Source organism: Aythya ferina (assembly GCF_964211825.1).
Source record: "Aythya ferina genome assembly, chromosome: 2".
NCBI lineage: Eukaryota > Metazoa > Chordata > Aves > Anseriformes > Anatidae > Aythya > Aythya ferina.
In genome coordinates, this window is record NC_140297.1 from 53,838,986 (window position 1) to 53,852,998 (window position 14,013).

The window sequence follows — 14,013 nt, forward strand, 5'->3', positions numbered from 1 at the left end:
TCTCACACACTAGTGCCTTAAACACCCCAAAATTTGCCTTTCTGAGACTTAGGGTTTTGACTCTACTTTCTGCCCATCCTGTAACCCTCAAGATTGAGAATTCTACCAGGGCACGATCACTGCAGCCCATACTGCTTCCAGTCTTGACCTCTCTGATAAGTTCTTCTGCATTGGTGAGCAACAGGTCCAGCATTGTATCTCCTCTGGTTGTGCTATTTATCACCTGTAGTTTCCTGGACTGCTTGCTGTTTGCTGTGCTGCTTTTCCAGCAGATGTCAGGGTGGCTGAAGTTACTTAGCAGGGTCAGGGCCTGGAATTATAATGGTTCCTGAAGCTGCAGAAAGAACTTTTCATCAAAATCCTCTCCTTGATTGGGTAGCCTGTAACAGGCATCAACCACAAAGTTTCCTTTCTTGGCTTGGTCTCTAATTTTTACCCATAAGTTCTCAACCGGTCGTTGCTGTTCTTCAAAGACAGCTCTGTGCAATTTTTTTTTTTTTTTTCATAGAGGGCAACTCCCCCACTTTTCCTTCCTTGACTGTCCCTTCTGTACAGTTTATAGCTCTTGATTGCAGCACTCCAATCATGTGATTCACCCTGCTATATTTCTGTGACAGCAATCAAATGTTAATTTTCCAACTGGGCAGTGACTACCAGCTCCTTTTGTTTGTTACCCATGCTGTGTGCATTTGTATAGAGGCGTTTTATGTGGGCCTTCAGCCGCCTCACCTTTCTGACAGAATGTTTTTTTGGGGTTGAGGGGCATTGCAGTAGGTGTGCTCTTCTATCCTGTTGCTCGTGAGTGTGTGTGTTTCATGGTTTAGGGCCCCACTTTCCAGGCTCATTAGTTTAAAGCATAGTGTACTAAGATTTTCATTCCTTTAGTAGATAGGTAGAGCCCATCTCTCCCCAGTAACCTGTATTTGTTGAAGTACCTTCCATGATAATAGAAGTCAAGGCCCTGTCATTGACACTAGTCATGTGTTAGTCTGCATGATGCGTCAACTCCTGCCCCCACCTCTGCTTCCACCTGGCAAGCTAGAGGAGAAAACCACCTGGGTCCCCACTCTGTTCACTTGGGCCACAGGACACTGAAGTCTTGCTTGATATTGCCCAGGCTATGCAGTACTATACATACAAACATACATATATATATGTTGTTCACAGGCACACAACATGTACAGCAGATTCTGTCTCAGAGCTGTTTTCTCAAAACAAAAGAAAACAAAACAAAACAGCAAAATTGTTTGCCATGGTCAAGGCACAGGATCACCGGCCGTACCAGTCAGAAGACAGAGTACAGAAGGCTGTAGGACTCTGGTGCCAGAGAAATATGCTGTGAAGCACTGGCAAGGTCTCCAGAAGTTCAGTGGGGAAACTTCAGGGAGTTCAGTCTCTTGAACACAGGGAGCTGAGCACATACATGCATTGGGGGAGGTGTGTAATTGCTCAGCTAAGTGGTTTAGAGTGGGTAACTATGGAATATGTGGGTGATTCCCCCGCAAAAAATCCCCTGTACGTTGTTCTGAGCCGGATTCTATCTTGCTGTGTGGAGGAGGGAGGAATATATCACTTTGAAGCTGCCATGGAAAAGGCAGTCATCAGTGCTAAGGGTACACAGAATGATGCACTGAGGCTTGGTAAGGCCTGCTTTGACATCGTATTCTTGATTCTCTGTTTTCTTGAACTTTCAGTAGCCACTCAGCAACTGTATGCTCTGCACTAAACTTCCAGTCACATTGCGCTGACTCTATGATACACGGTGTTTGATTCTTCATTGCTTTCCATCACAACGTTTGTAGGATTGTGCAACTGATCCTTATGGGTAGAACTTCTGTCCAAGTCCTATGAGAGGAACTGAGTTCTGTGAAGAGTAAAAAGCAGCAACTGTATTATTTTTCATTTAATTCTCTTTCCTTCCAACTGTATCAACACTTGGCTTGCCTCACTCAGTACCACCAGACTTGTGTTGAAAGCATATTTTGGAGTCCAACTTTTTCTGGAATATAGCAATGGTAGCATATGTTATATAAAATACCAGTTTTATAGTGCATCAGAAGCTTTTTTACAGTCTTTACAATTTCTCTTTTAAACTTGCCAAATGTAGTGGTTCTCACTGTAGTTTTTTCTCAATGCTTTTTTTTTTTGTTGTTGTTCTGAAAAATACAGAAAAAAAAAAAGAAAAAAAAAAGAGGAACAGTTCTAGGAAACTGGAGAATAGCAAAAAGTTTGTCAGATAATGTTAAGTGCCAGGAAAATGTTTGTCATATCACAGGCATTAAGTATTGGATGACATGAGTATTTGCATGTATACTACTCATTTCACCATAATGTAAATGAGTCTACCTTAAAAACTGTGTAGTCCTAGCATGCCTATACTATCCTGTAGTGGGCAATGTACACATGTCCTTCTGCCTGGCAAGCAGATAACCTGCAAAAATACATTTGTTTATTATGAAAATGTGATACTTTAATAGAAGGAGAAGATGTTGTAGATACTGTGCAAGATACTTGTCCTTATCCCTGTTTCATAAAGAATCAGAGCAGCAAATGATAATTAGATTAAAGGTAAATTTTCCTCAGTACACTGAAGGTCTGGACTGTGTTATTCATATGTTTTAGGGAGATTTTGTATTTCTCTTTTGTTGCTCATATTGACATTCATACCAACTGAATGTTTCAGAAGGTCAATTTATACTGATATTTCCTGTTGCTGCACCTGTAACACACCACTAGTGTGTTTAATGAGCCAACAGAGTTAACATGAGCTTTTTGACTATCACAGACATTGTGTTCCCTACAAGGAAGTCGATGTTGGAAAACAGATCATATGGGTTGATTCCTAGAACATATAACAGGGGGTTAAATATGGTTAGTTGGTGTGGTGGCTTGAAAACATGTGAAACATGAGCCTGGTGCTCACAGCTGTATGGATTTGTTTTACTGAAAATGAAAGAAAACAATAAAGCCTATTTATCATGGAACCCTACTTTTTCTTGTTGCACATGAAAACATGAGCACTGTTAATTTGTGCTTTTTTTGAACTGATTGCTCATGGAAAAAATGTTAAGACCTGAAGTCCTGGCTAAGTCTGAAATTGTTTCTTATTATCTTTTGTTAAGATTAAGCTAGTTAGTTTCTCAGTTAGTTTCTCAATTAATTTCCTATCAGTCTTCTCCAAAAGAGTACAATAGGTTCCAGAAATTGCCTGACTTGCAGATGTATATGAAAATGCCCCTGGAAGAAAACTTGGTAAACTGCTTATGTGGGAAAATAATGCAAATTTTGCAGTACTGAGATACTGATTATCCTTATTTATTTATTTATTATTTTTTTATTTGCATAGCAATCCACAAACCACAAATGTTCTGTTCTCCTGAAGGAACAGATTGTTTTTCTTCATGTCAGATTTAAGAAAATCGGAGCTGATCAATTGAATGGTCTCTTGTACTACCATCTGGAGGGATTTTTGTATTATTATTTCTATGAAGTACTTTTCGTCCTGTTTTTGTTTTATAATTCACCCATTCTAAAATTCTCTAGCTGAAAGGTAAAACTTTACTATATTTGTTATCACAGGAAAAGGCCTTAGAAAAGAAAGGTAAAATTGTATGATAGCAAAACAAGTCTTGCATGAAGAATAGTGAGCCTGTAGTACAGATTGGGGTTTAGTGGTTGTTCAAACCAAAATGCAGAGCTGCTGGGGAGACATTTATGAAGTGCTGTCAATTCTTATGCTACTGTTGATGCTACATAGCTTAAAGCTATTACAGAAGCTCCAAATAAACTATTCTTTTATAATCTCTGACACTGAAGTCAGATTACAGACTTGTATTAAGTGGCCTACTTTTTTCTTTGGTACCAAAGTTTAGGAGCTTTGCTGAAGGGAAGGTTTGTAACTGTGAAGTAATCTCAGCACTAAACAGATGTGCATCTGTATGCCTTAAGAGTAGTTATAAACATAGCATATATCATCAATGTATATATTTTATGCACATGAAAAAAATCTGTTTTGGTCTGGAAATGTGATATTTAAACATAAGAGTAGCAGGTAAATAGTGCTGAATACCTTTCTACATAGCTTGGGCTCCAGGTTCTTGTTTGTTGACAAGTGTTCTATGGTTAGTTTTGGCTCAGTGATGATCAAGTAAGCAGTCTCTCTGCATTCTGATTTAAAAGCTTTATTTGGGTAACAGAAACATTTATCAAATTTGGCTGCTTCTGTAGATACATTAAGAATAAAACACCATTCTAAATCAGGAGCAAAAGACCGTCAGCGTGTAAAAGATATGTGTCACACAGATATTTTCTGTTACTCCATTCATTGGACTTTTTAAAGTATTCATGGTGTCATTAAAGTACAACACTAGCCTGTTTGGGTTAGGTTAGTTTAGCAACTCCCTTCACACAGCAGATGCCTTGATTCAGCAGTGTGTATCCAAGATGAGTGTTTAACTTAGTCAGACTACACCTTTGTGCAGGTTCAGATACATTTAACGCACTTTAAAACAAACATAGATTTTTCCTCTCCTTTTGTATTTTCCCCCTATTCCTAGTACAGGGAGAAGGGGTGAAATTCAGAATATAGAAGTGATAGTTATGGATTTAAACATATAAGGAAATATTTGTAAAGGCTGTGTGTTATAAAATGTAAAGAACATACAGTTACACGAACCTAGTGCTGTGGCAGTAACCCTATGTAAACTTCCTGACAGTTTGACAGTGACTCTTCACATAGCATTGCAGGTGGTATGCAAAAATAAATATATATATATATTTTGCTAGTGCCATTTATATGTAAAAACATTCATCTAGAAGCAGATGTCTGCATATATATGAAGTATTGCCAAAGTTCAAGCATTTCAAAGTCATGTGTCAGAGTGATAAATCACAGAATAGTAGATTTTTAAATATATTTTTAAAAATATAATAATTATTTTTTAAATATAATAATTTCAAGGGTTCAGGCCTTAAAAATTTCACATGAAAGTCTGCAACTGATTGTAATCCTTTTTTTAAAATTAATTATTATTTTTTTTTAAGGACCAGTGAAATTTTCTGGTAATAAAATGATCCACGTGATGGGGCTTTGAGAATAAAACACCAAATATTGTGAGGCTTTGGAGGTGCTGATTGTGTGTACTGCTGATTAAGTGATCGATCCCATTACCAGAGTCTCTTGGCTTAATTTAGGGATACGTTAGGTATTATTTACATATGACGCATAGAGTGGGATGATGCAGATGGCATTGTTTCAGCAGAAAGTTTAGGAGAAACTGTCTTTAAGAACAGTGGGCTGCACATCTAAAAGATTTGTAGTATGTGTTCTCTTTCTCTACTTGGTACAAAGGGATAGAAGAAGTTTAAAAAGTATACTAAAGATTTTTGTCTGTCTTTATTATTATTATTATTTTAAAATATAGTCAGGCTTTCCTAGCAATACCATATAGTCTTGTCCGAATGGGACTGTAAGCATGTCTGGGAACTAGTTTGTTTTAGTTTGGCCAGTGTTTGTTACATTACTTTCTCAGAGATAGCAATATACCAAATATATTCAATATTTGAATGTCAGTGCCTTCCATAGGATTACCTGTTTGCCTGTTCCCATAATAAAAGGCATCGCAACAGACCAACATTTGAGCTTTAAAGCCTAGCTCTGGGATTTCTAGGGGTGCTTCCTCCTCCTCAAGGCAAGGGATTTGCCAGTGTTTATCACAGTATTACTGCCTAAACAGCCAGGAGGAAATGCCTGGTGCTAGAATGGGCTGTAAACCTTGCCTCTGTCAACGTAAGGTATCTGTTCCTGCTTAGGATTTGTATCCATGAGTTTGTTTCTGGATTTTCAGCTGTTGAAAAGAAGGTACCAAGGTGTCACGTCAGTATGGCCACTGCTCGTTTACATGGGGTCCGAGCCGTAAGAGAAATGTTCAAATACCTTCTTTTGTTTCTAATGATGTGAATGCACCCCTCAGGTGAGGCCCCAGTTACCAGCTGACAGCATGAACTGCATTAGACATCTCAATCTTATTAATTCCACTTAGATCTTCACTTCAGTGAATATATAAGTATTGTGCAAGAAACTTGAAACTAGCATGCTCTTTGGCTGTTTGGTGTGGCATCTGAGATCGTGCAGATGGCAGCAGCTGTGATCCAGCAGGTAGAAGACAGTGCTGGTTTGTGGATCCTGCAGAAACTCCAGGTGTGGAGCTGAAGGACCTTTCTTGAAGTACCTCTAGAAGGAGGTAGTTCTTGGTGTATCAACATTATGCGTGTCAGCAGTGTGTGTACCTAGGGGACCTATGGCATTTGGGAGTAGCCGAGATGGGACTTGGGGGATCCTCCTGGAGCCTCAGCTGCTGCGGATGGCGCAGACTCCTCAGCACCCGTGTGCTTTTTGTGCTGTAGCTGCTCTGCACGTGTTTGCCGGCGGCTCCAAGCTCTCTCCCCTCCTGTGGCAGCCATGGCTGGCCGGCCGGGGCACAGAGAAGCGCTCGCGTCCTCGGGACTGCAACTCCGAGGCCTTGCACTTCGGCTCAAAACTTTCAAGGCACAGGCAGGGTGCGCAGGGCCGGCCAGCCCCGGGGCCCCGAGGGTGCCTGGAGGGCCGAGGCAGCCCGGTATCGGCGGAGCCCAGCGGAGCGGGGCCCGGCCCGATAGGCAGCGCCCCCCGCCCCCAAGCCGCGAGCGGTGCTACGCGTCTCCTCCCCGCCTCCTCCCCAGCCTTAACCGGGGCGCTGGAGGTTCCTCTCCGGCGGGAGGGACCGTAGGAAATAAAAACAAGTGTGTGAAGCGCTAGAGGAGGAGGAGGAGGGGTGGTGGTGGTTGTGGGGAGGATGAGTTGAGATGAGATTAGTTCTCCCGTCCTCCAGCTGAGCCGCTCCGCCACCGGCCGAGGGGGTCCCCGCGGCAGCGAGGTAACGACCATGGGCGGCCGCGGCGCTGCTGCGCGGGGCTTTGTTCCCGGCGGGGCGGCCGAGGGGGCTCTGCGGCGGCGGGGGGCGAGCAGAGGCGGCGGAGGGGAGAGGGGAGCTGGGGCCGCGCTGGGGTGGGAAAAAGGGGAAGGGGAGAAAAAAAAAAAAAAAAAAAAGGGGAAAAAGGGGCTGTCCCCAGCCGTGCGCCGCCGGGCTGGGGCGGCTGCTGCCCCCCTCTCCCTCCCAGGGCCTGCCTGCTGGCAGCGGGGGGGTGCTGGGCTGGGGCAGGTGTGAGGGCTCGGGGTCCCCGTCCCTCGGCGAGAGGGTTCAAGGGTTGTTGGGGGCAAAGGTGGCGGGGAGCTGCTGCGGGCAGGGCAGGGCGGGATGGCGGCAGGAGCCGGGGAGGTGCTGCTGGGGTTGTTGAACCAGCGCCGGGGGTTCTCAGCGCGCTGAGGAGCAGCGCCCGGGCGTGTGGCGCTCTCCTGGAAAGTTGCTGGAGCCCTGAAGGGTTTGGGGAGGAGGGGGAAGGGAGCGCTGCTGCTGCAGGCTGTTCGTGAGGACCACCGCGGAAACGACTGGAAGGAACATCTGCATGGCAGCGGGCGGCTCCCCGCGGGGGTGTTGAACCCGAAGCCGTGTTGGGACAGCCCTGAACCCACCGTACTACAAAGTTTTGTCGTCTGTGGTGAAGGGAGTAGCTTGTTGTCTTCGGTGCTAACGCAGATGTCTCTTGATGGCCAGCTTCTCCCTGTTTGCAGTGGTTTGCCGTCGCTGTCTTGAGCTGTCAGCTGTCTGACAGAAAGAAAAAGTCAAATTGTCTAGTTATTTATGAACGCTTTCCTTACTAACCCGAAGGATCCGGGTTTGGGATCCTTGTGTTTCTTCTGCCAACTTACGTCATGAACAGCTTTTGGCATTTGTTTGGATGGTTCCTACTCCAGAGTCATAATCTCCGAAGTTGGCATGGTCTCCTTCTGAGTGGCAAGGAGTTGTGCCTCAACAAAACATTTCAGTCCCAAACCTAGAATTAGCTGTTCATTACCACATTTTGCATATATTTATTTATTTATTTATTTGAATGCTCTTTATATGCTAGGTGGTATATAATTTTTCTGCATTGAGGAGCATCTGGTAGCAGCCTTTCCATTTGCAATCACCATGTTTACCTTTTACTAGGTATGAAATGAAACAGTGGTGGGAGTCACAGGTATAGAAGGCTACGTGAAGGAGACTTGGGGTCTGTTATTTGATGTTTGATAGGAAACTTCTGGATGCTGCTCAATGCCATGAGTGATTACAGATGTCTTAAGCTGGCTAATTTTTAAAAGAAGCTGCTGCAGTAAATTGGCTAAAAGTATTCAGTAAAGGGTTAAATGGGACCTTTTCTTGAATTAATGAGATTCTTGATGACTTTGAAGCTGTAAAATGGAAACTCTGAAGTACTGCAAATAGTGGGTTTTTCATTTTAAATAGCCAAAAGGTTTTGTTTGTTTGTTGTAATTAAACTGGTTACTTCTAATAACTAATGTTTATTGGAAGGCTTACTCAGTCATTTAATTTGTTGGAAATACATGCGGTAGTAACTTAGCGTTATGTTGCCAAGAGTATTCCATGGATTAAACAAAAACATACAATTTCTTAACGTGTGTGTGCCACAAGGAACTGTTATTTAGAGTGGGCAATGGCCACAAATGGTTTAATCGGTGTTTCTTGCAATTTCTGACTTAACCCTGTGTACCTCTCTGCAGTTCACACTTTGTTTTACTGAACAACTGTAGTATTTTGGGGGTATTGTTAGTGTAGGCATTACCTTCTCTGGCCCGCTCCTGTTTCCTGGCTGTGCATAAAGTACATCTGGATACAGAAAAATTTCCCTGTTTTGAGTTCTTTTGCTGCTTGTGCTGCTTTGCAGGATGACTAGAGTATATCCCCTAGATGTATTAAGAGACAATCTGTCTCTTTGACTGCACGTTCTATGTTTGGAAGAAGGTGTAGTATCACTGAGACTCTGAATAGTGCAGAAGACTGGAATAATACAGAAATTTATTTCTGACAAGCTGATGAAGAGTTTCATATCTTTTTTGTGCCATCCTTATTTTTTGGAAATGGCCAAACTGACAGAGAGTGAAGCAATATTGTGTATCAGTGAGGCTTAACTGAGTAAGACATTATTTAGTATAGTTACTTGCATATTTCCTAAACATACTTTTTTTTTTTTTTTTCTTAAAAGAAAAAAAGATGGAAACTAGCAAGCATTGCTAAAATTAGTGAGCAGGTGTAACGAAGGGGAAAAACAAATGTGGTGAAACATTTGCAAAAGAAGGAAATTAATCTAGAACTCGCTAAACATACTACAGGAACTATAATGGTTGTTTAGGCATTTAATTTTAGGGCCTACTGTTCTGTTTTATTCCTACTGAGGCTGCCTGTTAAATGATCAAGTTGTTACCCATTCACATACTGAACAAATCCTGATTCTCTACTGTGTACCTGCTAAGGATGTACAATGCTTCCCATAGCGATGAGTGCTGAATGTGCCCTATGCATCAGCTTGGCAAGACTTTTCATAAACTTGCAGCTTTATTTTTCAGGGGGAGGGTGAGGGAGGAAGCTCCTGAAACAGCTTGCACATTGCTGTTTGTTGCTGTATTGTGTTGTGAAAAGTGCTGTGTATATTCTGCAAATATGTTTCCTGTAAGTACAACTTTGGCTGTACTTTCTGCTGATCAAGTGCAACCTAAAATATTGTTGCATGGGCAGTGTAATTGCTTTTTCTTATGCTGAGTCACTGAGTGAAGTTGGTAAGGTCTCTCTGGAGTGTTTGTCCAGATGTTAAGTAAGGTATTCAATTACCTCATGTTGATGGTTTAAGAGTTAAAATGAGTTGCTTGAGTAAAATAGTACCATGGAGCAAATCCTGTTGTTTCCCATGAAGATGGATTGATAGACCAAGCCTGACTGGCATCAAAGGACGGAAGCCTAGAAAAGAAACTTTGCAGGTCAGTCTGCCCTGGGCTTCTGGCCCTCCCATACAGGAAGCTCAAATACAGGCCTGAAGGCATCCAGAAGTGACCAAAGCCAAATGAGTGTCTTTGTACATCAACTACACCTGAGCTATTCCTGAAGAGCCTTCTTTTGGAAAATTGCTCTTGATGGAGACTCTGAAAGAGGATGTGTGTAACAGGAGTGGCAGGGGACAAGGAGCTAGTGATTCTGGCTTTTTTTTTTTGTTGTTGTTGTTTGTTTCTCCTGGCCTCTGTACCTTTGTGGCTGGAAGGCAGAAGTGAGCAGGTGACTGTACCTCCTCCCTAAAAATCAATTTGGACTTGGGAATTGGTTAATTGTTTCTTAGACCACAGGCCTACATGAAGACAGGGATTTGCTTGCAAGCGTTTGCAGGTGTTTGGCAGCAAATTATTTTACTGAGGGGCAGAGGATAAGGTTGGGGGAAGCAAGCATCCTGGAAATGTCACAGCTATTAAAGTTTTAGCTGGTCAGTGTTCCCAAAGTGGGGCCTGCCATAAGTTCATGAGTGAAAACAGTTCCAGAAAAGCAGCCTGGAAGATAGTATTTCACACCTGGGGATAGAGCAGTCTGCTCCTTGCAACATCCATAGCACTCCGACAGGGGTGTACTTCATTGTATTAATTTCAACTTTTAAAATTAATCCTTTGGTACAATGTCAGGAATGGCAGAATAAACAGAAATGGCTGCAGTTGATAAATGAAAAAACAAGAAGGTTGAGTTAAGTTTAAACTGTCTTTATAGAAATGTGGGAGAGTCTGTGGTGATAATGATAACGCACTTTATCCATGTAAGCCCCCATCTCTCTTTTTTCTTACTTGAATTGATAATCTGTTGTATTTTATTGTGCAACTGTGCTTTTAAAGTTGTTTCCTTGCACTGGTTAGAAACAAAACTGGACTTGCATACTCAGGCCTTGGTAAGTTTGGGGGTGGGTGGGTTGCGGTTGTCATGCGCTTGATATATTAAGGCAGATTTTCCATCGCCTGCGGCATGTATTGTAGTGATCTGACACTGATACAAAATTAACATTGTCTTGCTTCACAGGGACTGGGTGTTCACCCTTTTTCCTTCCCTCCCTTTCTTGCGCATGCAAGGTTAATTACCCTGAGGGTACAGGCCTGTGTGATACCAGAATTAAAATAATGAATTGCTGGAGGCATAAGGTGACAGATTGATTTGCAGTAATCTAATGGGCAGGTGTGTTGATGCAGCCTGCTTCCAGTGGAATTTGAGGAAATTAAGCAGCCAGGGAAAGAGAAGATGCTGTTGTCTTTGTAGGTCTTTAAGCTATGTGGACACTCTTCACTCCTCCAGCTTTGGGTATAACAGAAAGAGGTTGTTTAATTCATTTGGTGTTGTACTTATTTGTGATTTTTATAGAATGAAAAAGAGTGGTGGTGTTTGGAGGGTGGTCTGTTAGGTGTATGTATTCTGGATGTACTTCTAGAATTGTGTTTTTTTTTTTTTTTTTTTTTTTTATTTAAATCTAGTATTCTTGGATTGATTACTTGGATTGATTGATACTGAAAGACAAGGGTGGGGTGCTATTTTCTCAACCTTAACCACAGAAACAAACAAACAAAAGAATTGAGGGCATCTGGGTTTTCCTTTTAGTTTACTGAAAGCTGTATGCTTGTGGATAGTGAAAAAGTGTATGATGATGACTTTAACCTACATGCATATGGTTTTATTTTCAATTAAAACACTGTTCTTTATTTTCCCTTGAGTTAATTTTAGTTGGGTAAACTAGAATACTGCAATGTAAGTGAATGTGTAGTTCTTCTGTTGAAAAAAACTTCAGAACACATATAAAACTTTCAACGTACCATGCACCCTTTTGCTTACCATTTCCCAGACTCTATTTTGTAAAATACATTCCCACTGATCAGCAGAAGAAATGTATTTAAAGCAGTCTTTTTAGTTGAAGTAGAATGGGTTGGCTTTCTTTTTCTTCCTCCATAGGAAGTCTCTCTTTTTCTGCAGCTGCTACTAGTAAAATTAATTTGAAAAGTTAAGATTAAAATTAAAAATGATAAAGAAAAAAACGTACTAGTATGTAAGTTGTTGAGGGCTGACTGTTTTTGCGTAATATAATCGTGGTGAATATGAGGACCTGTGCAGAAATCTTTTCTCTGGCAGTGTTCCTTTGCACCAATTTAAAAAGTAAAACCCATTGCACTTTCTCTAAGCAAGCAAGTATCTCAAACTTTTTTTTTTTTTTTTTTTTTTTTTTTGCTAGGCTTCCTCCTGTCCAGATTAGGCCGCTTTTGTCTAAGTAACTGGATTAATTCTGCTTAATACATTTTTTATTTTTTTAAGCCTCAGTTCTGTTTCTGTTCTAGTGATTTAGCAGGTGGTTGCTGCTGAAAATGGCCCAGGGGGCATTTCCATCTGGCTTGCCACCTTTCTGCTGGAGGGGATGAGGAGAGCCTAGACAGCTGTGTGGCACCTTCTGTGCCTGCTGCTCAGTACCAGGTTGCTGCTGCTTCTGCTCCTTGCAGATGTGACTACCTTCTCCTATTGTCCACTGTGAGCTGCAGTCCTTTGTGCTGGCTAGCTTAAGTCCTAAAATTGTGGGCCAACTATTCCCCACAGGGCAGCAGCTGGATTTGTACTGGCCAGTGAATATGACTTGCTGCTATCAGGGAGAAAACTTGGTATCTGGGAGAGTGAGGGGGAATGGAAGGCATCTCATAGGGAAGGAGAGGGGAAAAAAGTTGATTTTAGGATCTGAGACTAGTAAATACATTTACTCATTTAGTAAAAGAGTATATGCTGAGCCATGGAGATACCATAGCACTGTGGGATGCCCATCTTGACACGTGGAAGCGAAGGAGAGTAGGAGCTTGAACCTGTCTTCCACATCAGGAGTGTCCTGACTTAAAGGTCCTGTGGTCTTTTGTGTCTATGCTGTGTGTGCTGGTTCTCCCTTTGCCAGTTAGGTAGTTCAGTGTGAAGTGCAAGAGCTGCACCAGGAGAGACTGACAGAGGCAGGTTTTCTGGTCTGGCATAGCTCAAGCATTCCTGGTTGTTTGATACCAAGATTAGTCCACTAGATGTTTCTTCTGGAGGTGGGATTGCTTTTTAACACCCAGTTGTAATGGGTTTCCTTTTTTTATGAGTGTTTTGATCTGTACCACATTGTGGGCATCCTTGTTTTCTGTCCTTCCTGGGGCTAGTAAAGAGGAAGACATGATCTGTGTTCACAGCCTTATGTGAGTTTTCCCCAAATTGCAAAGGAAATATGCATGGAAACACAACTTCTGTGCACACAAGCTTTTGTATTTGTTTAGCTTTAATGGTTAATAGATGATAGTGGCTTGTTACAGGATGCAGCCAATGTCCTGAAAATACTCCAAGAGCAAAGAATATCTCTGGGGGGTATTGTGTGCTTGTACACCTGGGAACATGTGATTTCCTGAACATGTGTTTCAGGTTTTGTTTACTTTGTGTATCTGGGCCTTCCTACAGTGTTTGCAATCCAAATGTAATTTTTTTTTGGACTGTTGACATTGTATTTTTGCCAGGGTATGGGTAATTTGCCTTTTATTATTTTTGAAGTATATATCAAGAAATTTCAGCTGCCTGGATTTTGGTAACGCTGTTCCCTTTGGGTTTGACGAAGGAGTTGTTTGATTTTAATTTATAAACATGCAGCCTGTTGCTATGGTCAAGAAGTGGGAGCCTGGAACCTGGGTATGGTTAAATTAATTGTTGTTGATTTTGATATTGAACCAATTTGTGTTTTTAAAACAAACACAACCAGAAAACTCAGAAATACTTTGGAACACAAGGTGTCTCGCTATTTAAAAACAAAACTTTCCTGAGGTATGTTAGTATTCTTGCAGCTATCAGCAACTTTAAACGTTTAGAGTTTCTTTTTAGTTGATGTGGATTTGATTTGGGAGGTCAAAAAATCATGTACAACTAATGTTTTTATATATATATATATATATAACATTTTTTTTTTTTTTCCTGCAGCTTCTGGGAAATCTGGCATTTCCAGTGAGATTAAACAGATTTAGGCATATATGACAAAACTCTGTGGGGAGGATGTAGTTTTTAAGTAGTGGTC

General features: G+C 41.7%; 1 protein-coding gene across 6 annotated transcripts in view; it reads left to right on the plus strand.

Annotated features, from left to right (window-relative positions):
• Positions 1–14,013, plus strand: part of TNS3 (tensin 3) — a 247,381-nt gene that overhangs the window by 28,152 nt on the left and 205,216 nt on the right. For 2 of the 6 annotated variants that reach the window (XM_084510045.1, XM_084510047.1), the window contains exon 1: positions 6,724–6,914. The exons of 3 other annotated variants lie outside the window; for them this stretch is intronic. The gene's annotated coding sequence lies outside the window, so the exon portion shown is untranslated. Of the gene's footprint in view, positions 1–6,723; positions 6,915–14,013 lie in introns of those variants that run through there. One more of the 6 variants, XM_084510043.1, reaches the window with a different exon arrangement.